This window comes from Misgurnus anguillicaudatus, chromosome 23 (assembly GCF_027580225.2).
Source record: "Misgurnus anguillicaudatus chromosome 23, ASM2758022v2, whole genome shotgun sequence".
Taxonomy (NCBI): domain Eukaryota; kingdom Metazoa; phylum Chordata; class Actinopteri; order Cypriniformes; family Cobitidae; genus Misgurnus; species Misgurnus anguillicaudatus.
The window spans coordinates 20,351,675-20,365,779 of NC_073359.2; the positions used below are offsets into that span (position 1 = coordinate 20,351,675).

The 14,105-nt window shown below is 38.1% G+C and overlaps 1 protein-coding gene across 1 annotated transcript in view; it reads left to right on the plus strand.

Annotated features, from left to right (window-relative positions):
• The first annotated feature begins 3,961 nt into the window (after positions 1 to 3,961).
• rabgap1l (RAB GTPase activating protein 1-like) overlaps positions 3,962 to 14,105 on the plus strand; it is a 132,210-nt gene continuing 122,066 nt past the window's right edge. The window contains exon 1 of the mRNA XM_073862236.1: positions 3,962 to 4,117. The gene's annotated coding sequence lies outside the window, so the exon portion shown is untranslated. The remainder of the gene's footprint in view (positions 4,118 to 14,105) is intronic.

Genomic DNA, 14,105 nt, shown 5'->3' on the forward strand with positions numbered 1-14,105 from the left:
ATTGCATTTTAATGTATTCCGTTGTTTGTATGCATGATTTAACAGGGGTTACATCATTCTGACGTTGTGTTCTCAAGAAGACGTTGGGTTCTGATGTAAGGAAGATGTTGGGTTCTGACGTCAAGAAGATGTTGGGTTCTGACATCAAGAAGACGTTGGGTTCTGACGTGAAGAAGACATTGGGTTTTGACATCAAGAAGACTTTGGGTTTTGAAGTCAGTCCGATGTGGGGTTCTGACGTTGGGTTCTGACCTCAAGAAGATGTTGGGTTCTGATGTAAGGCCATTGTTGGGTTCTGACATCAAAAAGATGTTGGGTTCTGACATCAAGAAGATGTTGGGTTCTGATGTCAAGAAGGTGTTGGGTTCTGATGTCAAGAAGATGTTGGGTTCTGACATGAAAAAGACGTTGGGTTCTGACATCAAGAAGATGTTGGGTTCTGATGTCAAGAAGGTGTTGGGTTCTGATGTCAAGAAGACGTTGGGTTCTGATGTCAAGAAGACGTTGGGTTCTGACATCAAGAAGGTGTTGGGTTCTGATGTCAAGAAGACGTTGGGTTCTGATGTAAGGAAGATGTTGGGTTCTGACGTCAAGAAGACGTTGGGTTCTGACGTCAAGAAGACGTTGGGTTCTGACATCAAGAAGACGTTGGGTTCTGACGTCAAGAAGACATTGGGTTTTGACATCAAGAAGATTTGGGGTTTTGAAGTCAGTCCGATGTGGGGTTCTGACGTTGGGTTCTGACCTCAAGAAGAGGTTGGGTTCTAATGTAAGGCCATTGTTGGGTTCTGACATCAGAAAGATGTTGGGTTCTCACATCAAGATGATGTTGGGTTCTGATGTCAAGATGATGCTGGTTTCTAACGTCAGGCCGACTTTGGGTTCTGACATCAAAAAGATGTTGGGTTCTGACATCAAGAAGATGTTGGGTTCTGATGTCAAGAAGGTGTTGGGTTCTGATGTCAAGAAGGTGTTGGGTTCTGATGTCAAGAAGACGTTGGGTTCTGACATCAAGAAGACGTTGGGTTCTGACGTGAAGAAGACATTGGGTTTTGACATCAAGAAGACTTTGGGTTTTGAAGAGAGTCCGATGTGGGGTTCTGACGTTGGGTTCTGACCTCAAGAAGATGTTGGGTTCTGATGTAAGGCCATTGTTGGGTTCTGACATCAAAAAGATGTTGGGTTCTGACATCAAGAAGATGTTGGGTTCTGATGTCAAGAAGGTGTTGGGTTCTGATGTCAAGAAGATGTTGGGTTCTGACATGAAAAAGACGTTGGGTTCTGACATCAAGAAGATGTTGGGTTCTGATGTCAAGAAGGTGTTGGGTTCTGATGTCAAGAAGACGTTGGGTTCTGATGTCAAGAAGACGTTGGGTTCTGACATCAAGAAGGTGTTGGGTTCTGATGTCAAGAAGACGTTGGGTTCTGATGTAAGGAAGATGTTGGGTTCTGACGTCAAGAAGACGTTGGGTTCTGACGTCAAGAAGACGTTGGGTTCTGACATCAAGAAGACGTTGGGTTCTGACGTCAAGAAGACATTGGGTTTTGACATCAAGAAGATTTGGGGTTTTGAAGTCAGTCCGATGTGGGGTTCTGACGTTGGGTTCTGACCTCAAGAAGATGTTGGGTTCTAATGTAAGGCCATTGTTGGGTTCTGACATCAAAAAGATGTTGGGTTCTGACATCAAGAAGATGTTGGGTTCTGATGTCAAGAAGGTGTTGGGTTCTGATGTCAAGAAGACGTTGGGTTCTGACGTCAAGAAGACGTTGGGTTCTGACATCAAGAAGACGTTGTGTTCTGACATCAAGAAGACGTTGGGTTCTCAAGAAGAGGTTGGGTTCTGACATCAAGAAGACTTTGGGTTTTGAAGTCAGTCTGACGTAGGGTTCTGACGTTGGGTTCTAACCTCAAGAAGACGTTGGGTTCTGATGTAAGGCCATTGTTGGGTTCTGACATCAAAAAGATGTTGGGTTCTGACATCAAGAAGATGTTGGGTTCTGATGTCAAGAAGGTGTTGGGTTCTGATGTCAAGAAGATGTTGGGTTCTGACATGAAAAAGACGTTGGGTTCTGACATCAAGAAGATGTTGGGTTCTGATGTCAAGAAGGTGTTGGGTTCTGATGTCAAGAAGACGTTGGGTTCTGATGTCAAGAAGACGTTGGGTTCTGACATCAAGAAGGTGTTGGGTTCTGATGTCAAGAAGACGTTGGGTTCTGATGTAAGGAAGATGTTGGGTTCTGACGTCAAGAAGACGTTGGGTTCTGACGTCAAGAAGACGTTGGGTTCTGACATCAAGAAGACGTTGGGTTCTGACGTCAAGAAGACATTGGGTTTTGACATCAAGAAGATTTGGGGTTTTGAAGTCAGTCCGATGTGGGGTTCTGACGTTGGGTTCTGACCTCAAGAAGATGTTGGGTTCTAATGTAAGGCCATTGTTGGGTTCTGACATCAAAAAGATGTTGGGTTCTGACATCAAGAAGATGTTGGGTTCTGATGTCAAGAAGGTGTTGGGTTCTGATGTCAAGAAGATGTTGGGTTCTGACATGAAAAAGACGTTGGGTTCTGACATCAAGAAGATGTTGGGTTCTGATGTCAAGAAGGTGTTGGGTTCTGATGTCAAGAAGACGTTGGGTTCTGACATCAAGAAGACGTTGGGTTCTGACGTCAAGAAGACATTGGGTTTTGACATCAAGAAGATTTTGGGTTTTGAAGTCAGTCCGATGTGGGGTTCTGACGTTGGGTTCTGACCTCAAGAAGATGTTGGGTTCTTATGTAAGGCCATTGTTGGGTTCTGACATCAAAAAAATGTTGGGTTCTGACATCAAGAAGATGTTGGGTTCTGATGTCAAGAAGGTGTTGGGTTCTGATGTCAAGAAGACGTTGGGTTCTGACATGAAAAAGACGTTGGGTTCTGACATCAAGAAGATGTTGGGTTCTGATGTCAAGAAGGTGTTGGGTTCTGATGTCAAGAAGACGTTGGGTTCTGATGTCAAGAGGACGTTGGGTTCTGATGTCAAGAAGGTGTTGGGTTCTGATGTCAAGAAGACGTTGGGTTCTGATGTCAAGAGGACGTTGGGTTCTGATGTCAAGAAGGTGTTGGGTTCTGATGTCAAGAAGACGTTGGGTTCTGACATCAAGAAGGTGTTGGGTTCTGATGTCAAGAAGGTGTTGGGTTCTGATGTCAAGAAGACGTTGGGTTCTGACATCAAGAAGGTATTGGGTTCTGACGTCAGTCCGACTTTGTGTTTTGACATCAAGAAGACGATGGGTTCTGATGTCAAGAAGACATTGGATTCTGATGTAAAGAAGACATTGGGTTCTGACGCCAGGCAGACTAAATATCCATATGTATTATAAATTAACAACTTGTGTCCCTTTATTAAAAGCCATGTTTTTGGATTTGTTTAGGTTGTAAGTGATGTTTTGCAAATAAATAAATAATCCCTATAACTGTTGTATATGTAAATGAAGAAGAGGACACATAAAATTATATTTAACAGTTACATTTGTGCATTTGGCAGATGCTTTTATCCAAAGCGACATTAAGAGCATTTACGTTAAAAAATTTATTATTATTTGTTCTCTGAGAGACTCAAATAGAACCCATGACCTTTACATTGCTAATGCAATTGCCGATTTAGCTCTATGTGTATATTCTTACAACTACAGGAATATAGTAGGATCAAATAATTAAGAAAAACAGCCGATATATAGAAAAAAATATAAAGAATAATTTAAAAGTCTGATAAAATAATGACCTTGCCAATATGAGATGACTAGATAACACAATAGGGATAGTTGTTTACCTCACAAACACTTCACATAGGAAAATAACAAATCGCTATAAAGTTATAAAGCAGTGTTTAAGGATTTTAACCCATGTCATTGTCGTAAATAAACATTTACTGCAATTACTTATATAAAAACAAATAAATACAACAGCATGCTAACCCTGTCACCGTTCACCCTGCGGCGCTGCTGACTCACGTTTAAAGAGGGTGGGCGTGGCTACGTCCACCGGCGACGATGACGTCGCATGCGCCATGTGAAAGCTCGCGCCGATGAGGTTTGCGGATGTTTCTGCGCGTGTGCGCTCAGCTGACAGATTCACAGCAAGTAAGTTGATTTTTCACACTGTAAGGAAACTCAAAACAACAGCGAAATAACAGACAGCGTTTGCGCTCACGTCAGACACGCGCTCCTGTTTTGTTTATTATTCAGCTCGTGCTTGTTTGTAAAGCTTTAAGCGGTGATAAGTGCTCGTTCGAAGTTAAAGTGACAGAAAAATGAGCTAATTGTTGACTAGCAGGGGCTAGCTGGCTAACAGACTAGCTTCAGTTTGACAGTTCGTGAGATTCTCACAGACCGCACGGACTCCCTTTTTAGCATTTTAACTAGAACGACATCTTATAACAAGATGGTATCGTGTGGTGGTTGTGGTGGAGTGGTGTTTACAAAGACTTTCTTGAGGATTCGTTTCCTGTCTGTCAGCTATTCTGTTTTATCTTTAGCTGATATTATATCTTTAATGCGTCGTCATATTTTCTGTTGTGCATATTATCTATCTTTAAACATGGTACATGTGCAATATATCTTGTTTATCGATGAATGTCTTGGTTTTACATTGTAAATTAATGAGCAACATAACAGCATCCTCAAGTTATGCTTTTAGTACCCTGCAGTATACCCTCTCTGTCCCTGGAGTTGTGTTGTATTTAGGTTACATGATATTTGGTTAGACTGGGTAGGTATCACGTATGATGCCTCAAAACCTGTTAAACAAGTCACAGACATGTATTAGGGAAGAGATCAGATGTCTAAAATAAAGTAATTAACATAATGTACAGGTAGATTTCAGCAACATTGGTTTGTGTGATCTGGTTGGCTAATGTTTGAACTGGCACGGGTTGGTTAAACAAACCTTGTCAGTTGTTTGTTTACATGTCACATTGTAGAGTGGTGAACTTTTTACCCGGGTAAAGTGAAACTAATGATCTCTTTCAAAAATTGTCTGGCTTGGGAATAATTGAATATTACTTATTAACTTCAACAATGAACCAATAGGAATCAGTTATCTGTGTATCTCCACTAACTACTGTATTAATGTGGCAGGACCTATGGTATACGGGTCAAATATTAACCATAGTTAGTTTATTTGCTCAGGACTGTTATCTTCTGGCAGAAGGATGTCACTTGATGAATTTACTTTCATGTGAATGCAACTTTACCATCGCATTACGTTTATCCATTTGGCAGCTGCTTTATGCAAAGTGATATACGGTGCATTTTATTTTTTGTGTTTCGTGGCAATCGAACCCATGACCTTTGTGCCACTAATGCTACCAACTAAGCTACAGGAACTTAAACGAATGTAGCTATGCTATAAAAGCAATAACACACTCAAGGCTGTGGTATATTGTATTTTGATATTGAAATCTATAAACTAATGCCTGCTACAGCGATTTCTGCCATTTTATAAGATTATCACAGATCACACTGTGTGACATAAATCTAATAAACTTGAGTAGAACAACTGTACCAAGATGACACCTACTGTTTGTAGGCCAAGATGCAAGTTAATAAACGTCATTAGCATGCACTAGTTGTAAACAAATACAGCAAGGTGAATAGCAGATGCCACATTAGCACAGGGAGCTTGCATATAGTTTGCATAAACAAAAGCCTGGCCTGTTTTACAGTAATACTGAATATTCATCCTCATGACTATTGGGTGATTCTCACGAAATCCAGACTTAGAAGGTGTCCAGCATCAGATTTTTTTAAAAAGCCCTTGAAGCCAATTTTTTTGCACATATAAGATTAAGGTCTGAACTTACTATAACCAGAGGATTTAAAAAATATTTCCTATAGAATCATTTACATTTTTTAGATTATCATTATAAAAAATTATCATTACCGCAACATGATATTATTACATTAAATATATGCATTTACAAACTCATGTTTCGGTAATGAGAACTAAAAAGTTGTCTAGGAACTATGACAAACAAAATTTTAACTTTTGTCTGGAGAGAAAAAATAAGAACTGCTTACCTGGTAGCCATCTTGAGTGTCACAGTCAAGTATGTCCCTTCCAACAATTTTTTTTAAATGTCAGTTCCTTGAGGGTTTAAACAATGATTGAAAATTGTTGCAGAGGTTGAGAAAATTTTTCTTGGACACATTTATATTCCTTATTATTGTCTCTACATTTACCAATGATCACCTAATACCACATGTTTCTTTACTGTAAATGTTTATAGTATAACATGCACCAAAGTGTTTTATTTTTTAGTTTTGTTTAATTATAAATATTTTAGGAATGGGATGATTACCGGTTTCATGATTAACTACGATAAAATGTCCTGATGATTAGTATTATCGTTTAAAATTTAATTATCATTACAACCGTGTTTGATTTTAAACACTCGCGGTAAATCCTGTCCAACCAGAATCAGTTTGATGCAGGCGCGCACATGCAACATTGTTTTTTACACAAGAAGGCATTTAAGGGATAATGTATTGTATTCATTCACTGTAAACTTGTTAGACAGATTTATTTATTTTTTACCACAGAAATAATTTCAGGGACATGAAATATTAAATTGTAATTTTCAAAAATAAAACTTAAAAAAAAAATGTTTTCAGTGTGTGTATCAGTTCTGTTTGAACATTTCCATCTCATTTTAACAAAACCATGATACTATTGATAACCGTGATATCTTTGGTCACTATAATCATGATATGAAATTTTCATACCGTCCAATCCATAAAATATTTCCATGTCAAAGAACCCAAATCCAGTCATGGACACATTGCGGTAATGACAGTTTTCCCCTTAAATGTGAAAAAAAATTGGTTTGTATGATGTCATTTGAAATCATGTGCAAAATAGTATGACGAGATGTTTGTAACTGTATGCTTCTTATTTTGATACTCTTACTTTGCATTTACAATTTTTTATCAAAATGTTTCATGACACCTCATAAGTCTAATTTCGCAAGAATCACCCTATTGCATCTCTCTCACTGTAAGACGAAGGATCTTCATTTAGGAGCTATGATCGAAATCGTCACAAATGTTTCACGATGGCCATTTTTCATCTGGGACCCACAAATCACAGAAATCGGGCGTTGTAATCCTGGCTTAAGGCAACTAATCCATTTAAGACAATACTGGTTATTCAACTTGCTCCATTAAAGGAATAGTCCATTTTCTTAAAGGAAAAATCCAGATAATTTACTCACCACCATGTCATCCAAAATGTTGATGTCTTTCTTTGTTCAGTCGAGAAGAAATTATGTTTTTTGAGGAAAACATTGCAGGATTTTTCTCATTTTAATGGACTTTAATAGACACCAACAATTAATACTTAACTTAACACTTAACAGTTTTTTTCAACGGAGTTTCAAAGGATTATAAACAATCCCAAACGAGGCATAACGATTGTCACGCAATACGTCATGACGTCAAGAGGTCACAGAGGACGAACGCGAAACTCCGCCCCAGTGTTTACAAGTGTGTTGAAAGAGGACCGTTCCGACGTTGTTGTATGTTGAATGATACTAATTAATGTCTTTCTGTCAGTTTATTGTTTAAAATAGTCCGCAAATGTGCGTTTTATGTATGTAACATGTGACCTCCCTACGTCACTACGCATTTACGTTAGGTAGCGCTGGACAGACCTAGACGAAAAGTTGTGGTTTAAAAGTGCATATTTTTTATTTTTCTTGCCAAAAATGTCAATCGTTTTGCTAGATAAGACCCTTATGCCTTGTTTGGGATCGTTTATAGTGCTTTGAAACTCCATTGAAAAAAACTGTTAAGTGTTGAGTTAAGTATTAATTGTTGGTGTCTATTAAAGTCCATTAAAATGAGAAAAATCCTGCAATGTTTTCCTAAAAAAACATAATTTCTTCTCGACTGAACAAAAAAAGACATCAACATTTTGGATGACATGGTGGAGTAAATTATCTGGATTTTTCTTTTAAGAAAATTGACTATTCCTTTAAGGAATGCCTATTTAACTACCATTAAATACTTAACATATACACGAATACAGCTTTTCTCGTATAGCGGAATCGTTTTTTGCAGCATTTATTGCAAATATGTTTATCTTCAGCGGTGCCTAGCGTGGAGAGACGTATCCACAAAATGGGCAGGATTTTGGGTGCATGAGCAAGGCACTCCACCTCTGTAACCCATTTTGCCGCTTTCTGCACGTCTCCTATTGAAAATGAACTAGACACTTGTGACTGCCACGTAATGTGTGAAACGCCCACTACAACACTCTTCTTTAATACAATAGGACTGGCACATTGCTATTTGTAGCTACCATAATATTTGACACAGTTTACATGATTAAATTCAGGAGCTAAAATAACTGTGTGCCGGTCCTTGTATTTAAGCTTTGACTCTTTTTCGGTCAAGCCCCTTATGATTTTTTTGGATTTTCTTTGAATCTCACATCACTCTTTTACTGTAGGATATCATTGTTGTCACAAAGCAGCACACCCCTTGTACTTAATTGCTTAATTATAAAATTTCTCTGTTCTTTCCAAGCATGCACTTCCTGTTTTGATGTGTGATGTCATTAGCTAGATTTGCCCATAGTTACATCATGGCAGGCCTTGAATAAGAACAGGAAGGCAAATTATTGTTTATTGTTTACTTGACAGGAATAAAAACAATTCGATTTAAATTGGTAAACAACATGATTTAAATTTTTATTGAATATGTATTTATTTATGTGTTTATTTGTGGTGGTTGTTCTGAAGACTTGGCTGTACAATCTTGGTCAGCAGGGCAACCTTGGCTCTGGTTTATGGCATGCTGAGGTAACCAGCATTTGGCAATTGATGCATTGTGCTAATGTCTGTTTTTAAGGGATGGGCATGAGTAATACAGAGGCAGAACTGTTGTTTCTAAAGCCTGTTTCTCTTGCTTATGAGGTGAAGTTTGTGGGCACTGTGCCTGATGCACGCCCATGAGCATAAGTTAATTGCACCAGTTTTGTCTGTGGTTCTATGTTTAAGGCATATAGTTCCTGTAAGTGTTGCTAAATGGAGAATGTGGTGGAGTTTTAAATAAGGGATGTTGTCAGTTTGGGATGCTTATTTAATGTGTGTGTGTGGGTTTGAATAGTGATGGTTTCTTTTAGGTTTTTTTTATATATATTTTTAGATATTAGACAGTATAGCTTTTTAAATAATTTTCATTATTATTCAAAATAAAAAAAATTATTGGAGCATCCCTAAATAATTTTGGTGAAATGTACAATGTATTAATAAATAAGTTACTACATTTGAATAGAGTTTTGCTGTAATTCATCAGTAAAATGTGAATAGCAATGCTTGTAGTATGCTACAATAAGCTTTTTCCAAAGTTTAGAAATGATGCTAAGATGCAAAAGCCGCGAAATGCCTCCTGCATCAAAAACGAGATAATGACATTACAGGGTTTCCTGCAGCACTTTGCAGTTCGGGTGGCCCGCCTAAGCTGGGAAACCCTACCACCTTAACTAGGTCTTCAAAAAAAAAAAAACATTTGCTGCACAAAAGGCCGTCAAGTGCATTTCGGAGATTAGCGCGGACACACTTCACACTGCGAGCGGGCACGCGTGCCACACGGCCGAAATGGTCTGTCAACTGTCTGGAGGAAAGCGTGTCCGTGAGAACTGTAAGTGGCATGTTTTGGGTTTATTTAAGCATGTTAATGTATTAGTCTATAGTTCTTGAAAATTTTAAGTAAGTTAGCTGGTGATTTTTTTGTTGTTTGAGCAACCTGCTAGCTAGGTTGCACGTGCCTATTGATTTGATATAATTGTTGAGCGTTCTTGCTGACGTTATTTATGTGCATTATTTACGTGCTACAGTAGTTACACTTCTTTAAGATAATGGAATTAATAGTGGAAAAGAATCAGTTTTTACAAACTTCGCGCTATCTATCATTGTTCAACATACGTTTGTGTTTATTAACCCTTTAGTTTCATTTCATCTTGCAGCTATTTTCGTTAGAGGTATCTGTTAAAAACATTTCATTCATTAATAATGTAGTATGTGTTATTTTCTGTCATAATTTCTTTAAAATTAAGTTTTATTTGAGTGTTTTAAATAAAAATATTTTCATTATGACGCGTACGCCCCGCCCCGCTTCTTTGATTGCCATGCCCCCCGGACTTGCCAACCCGCCCAACCCTACCACCTTAAGTTACCATTTTTTTTGCGGGAAACACTGCATTAACCGAATGTCCTCAGCACGTAATATATGTACATCAAATACCTTTACTTCAAACCTGCTTAATCCTGGCAGTAGGCCATTCAGCGCCACATAGATTTTTAAGCAAAGTCCTCTTAAAGGAATAGTCTACTCATTTTATAATATTAAAATATGTTATTACCTTAACTAAGAATTGTTGGTGCATCCCTCTGTCGTCTGTGTGCGTGCACGTGGGCGCTGGGGCGCGGTGCGACGCTTCGATGGCGTTTGGCTTGGCCCCATTCATTCAATGGTGCCATTTAGAGATAAAGTTAGAAGTGACCAAACACATCAACGTTTTTCCTATTTAAGACGAGTAGTTATACGAGCAAGTTTGGTGGTACAAAATAAAACGTAGCGCTTTTCTAAGCGGATTTAAAAGAGGAACCATATTCTATGGCGCAACAGCACCCCTAGGAGCACTCCGACTCGGCGCAGTAACACCCTCCCTCTCCCATTATGAGAGTGAGAAGGGGAGCGGACTTTTCAGGCGAGTAGAAGTACTCCCAAAAGTGCTATTACGCCATAAAATATAGTTCCTCTTTTAAATCCGCTTAAAAAAGCGCTACGTTTTATTTTGTACCACCAAACTTGCTCGTATAACTAATACGCACACAGATGATAGAGGGATGTATCAACAATTCTTAGTTAAGGTAATAACATATTTTAATATTGAAAATGAGTAGACTATTCCTTTAAGATGAATTGGATGAACAATCGTGGATCAAATTCCATGGCACACAAAACAACCATGGATCAAATTCAAACTTTTCAAGACTACTAGTGGTCTTGCATGTGTGTTTGCACGTCGACGCGGACGACGACACAGAAGTATGAAAACCAACGCGTATCCTATGCCGTCGCGCTACGCCGTAGGGTGCACACCAAAGTGTAGTTAGACGTTGAAAAGTTGAGCGTTTCACCCAGAGTTGAAAATTTTTCAATTTTTGGTGCTGAAAAAAAACCGCAGAGTGCCGGTGCTCAGCGCTGACAAAATCCTCCAGTTGCTGGTGTTTTTAAAAGTGACGCGCTTCCAATTGAAAACCGATTTCTCACGGACACGCGTTTTATCAACTGGCTATCCTCCAGACATGACGGACCACGTTTTATCTCATTTCGGCCGTGTGGTCCGCGTGCATGCTTGCGGTGTGAAGCGCGTCTGCGCTATTCTCCAAGATGTTTTATCAACTGGCTAGTTATCCTCCAGACATTGACGGTCCGGACCACGTCTTTCTCATTTCGGCCGTGTGGCGCGCGTCCCCGCTTGCTGTTCTCCGATATGCACTTTTGTGCAGCAATTTTTTTTTTTTGACGACCTAGTTAAGGCGGTAGGGTTTCCAAGCTTAGGCGGGCCGCCTTAACTGAAATATGCTGCGGGAAACCCTGAATTAAATGACTAAAGTGGCTTTTGTTAAAATAAGTCTTTCAATTACTGACTAATAATCTTTTCATTGCCATTAAAGTGAAATGACTAAACCTAAATATAAGAGCCTGCTGATAAAATGATCATTTACAAGAAAACACACTTAGAGGGTTTTGCATTTGAACTTCTTATTTGCTTAATCAATTTCTTTTCTTTCATGCAGATTTTTTGCCACATTTTGCGAATAAGCAAAGTTTGTTCTCTATTTATATCAGGCACAAAATGAAAATTAACCATGCTGTGGTGGCCTAACACAGCACTGCTCTGTTAGGGTTAGGTCTTATCCTGTGTGTGGTTCAATGGCTATAATTAAAGAAAAGTGATGTGGTCACATGACTGCTATGTGTATGCGTGCATCTGTGTTTGTGAAGGCCCTTTCATTGGCGTGGACTGAAGGGATATAACTGGGTGATTCTCACGAAACCATTGAAACACCACGGCACTAATAATTTTAGCTTTAAAATGTGTAATATAGTAACATTAAAAAGCATCAGAATTAACACAATACTGTGTTCTACCTTGCACAATGTGTGATTTCAACATAAGAATTTATAATTGTAAATTTTATCAAATTTTCTGCTGAAATTCTCATTACCGCAATGTGTCCGGCTGTGTTTGAACATGCGTTATGTTGTAATTTAATCAAATTAACACAAAAATATTAAGAAAAAAAATAAAAGGATGTTTGCTAGACTACTTTAGATGACAGAAAAAATATTTACTGAATATTCATGTATAATAATAATGAAGAAAAATTAGGAAAATGATGTGTCCATGCCTGATGTTCTCATCCTCCGCAACACTTTTTAAGAACAGTTTAAGCACACATACAGAATTTTAATAAAGTTTGATTTTGAGTGACCAAGCACATGGACCAGTTACTTCAAGATGGCTACCAGGTAAGATAATTTTTTTACAGTTAATTTGAAATATTGTCTTGTCAGAATGCTTACACGACATTTTGATTATCATTACCGCAAAAGATGCTTATTAAATGTTAATTTAATTAATAGAAGCATAATACTTTGATTTTAAATGCATGTGCAGAATCTCCAAATTATGTTCTTTCAGGTTTGTCATGTCATTTTGAAAATATGTCAGTGTTGATGTTTTCTGACTGTTGCGGTAATGAGATTTTTTAAGACTAATTTTTTAAATTATGTTACAAAAAGTGTTAAATGAAAGTTTTTAAATTAATGTTCCCATTTACTCCAGACTTTGTTTTTCAATGTCTGGTGGGAAGAAAAGTAAATTTAAGCAATTTTTACATTTTCATGCTTGACATTTTTAAAACCAAGTTTTCGTGTGAATCACCCAACTACTGTTGTGTTAAAGGGATAGTTCAACCAAAAATGAAAATTCTGTCATCGTTTGCTCACCCCTATGTTGTTTTAGTTTTATCTGTATTGGTTTGTTTGTTCTGATGAGCACAGGGGAAGAGATTCTGGTGGATGGTGGTGGGCGCACGGCTGGTGGAAAGTATTGACTTCCATAGTGGGAAAACAAATATTATGGAAGTGATAAATGATGATGAAGATATTTTAATAAAATATGGTGAGCACAGAGTTGACAGTTCCCATTGAATTCGATAGGATTTGTTTTTCCTACTATGGAGGTCGGTGGTTTCCACCGGCTGTGTGCTTTGTCGTCATTTGTCGGGGTTTCTTCTTTTGTGTTCATCAGATAAAGAAATTCATGCAGGCCTGGAGCAAGATGATGGTAAGTAAATGAAGACAGAATAAAAGGGATAAAAATGCAAAAATAAAAATTTATCATAACCTTGTGCTATTTTAAACCTGTATGAGTTACTTTTTTCCTGGTGAACACAAAAAAGATATTTTGATAAATGCTGGTAGGCACACAATTGATGGCACATATTGACTTCCATAGTATTTTTCTTTCCTACTATGGAAGTCAATGGGTGCCGGCAGCTGCGTACTTATATTAACCATTTAACAAAATATCTTCTTTTGTTGTTAGCAGTAGAAAGGAACTCATACAGGTTTAGAAAAACACGAGGGTGAGTAAATTGGGCATGCACAGAAGAATGTTCAGCAAAGGAAACTGTTCTGCCGAAAACAGCAAAAAAGCATCTTTCTCAGTCACTTGCCGCAGACACCTTTGCTGCGTTTATAAAGTGTGTGCACTGCTCACTTTATACTGGTTGCTGTTTGATCACGTCATTAAAAGCGTTGTTGTTTGGTAAAATTTCATTCATCTTTACACTTATTCGCCTTAACACCAAAAATGCTTTTTTGCTATTTTTCGGCCAAATCGTTTCGGTTGTCATTTGTCGGAAAACTCTCTTTAACTGCAGTTATCATCACCCGTTATGAAACGGTTGTTTGTATTCACACTGTGGTATTGAGGCTTTTGAAATAAGAAAGTGCAATCAGATTCACAATCTTCACACGCTTGGTGTGA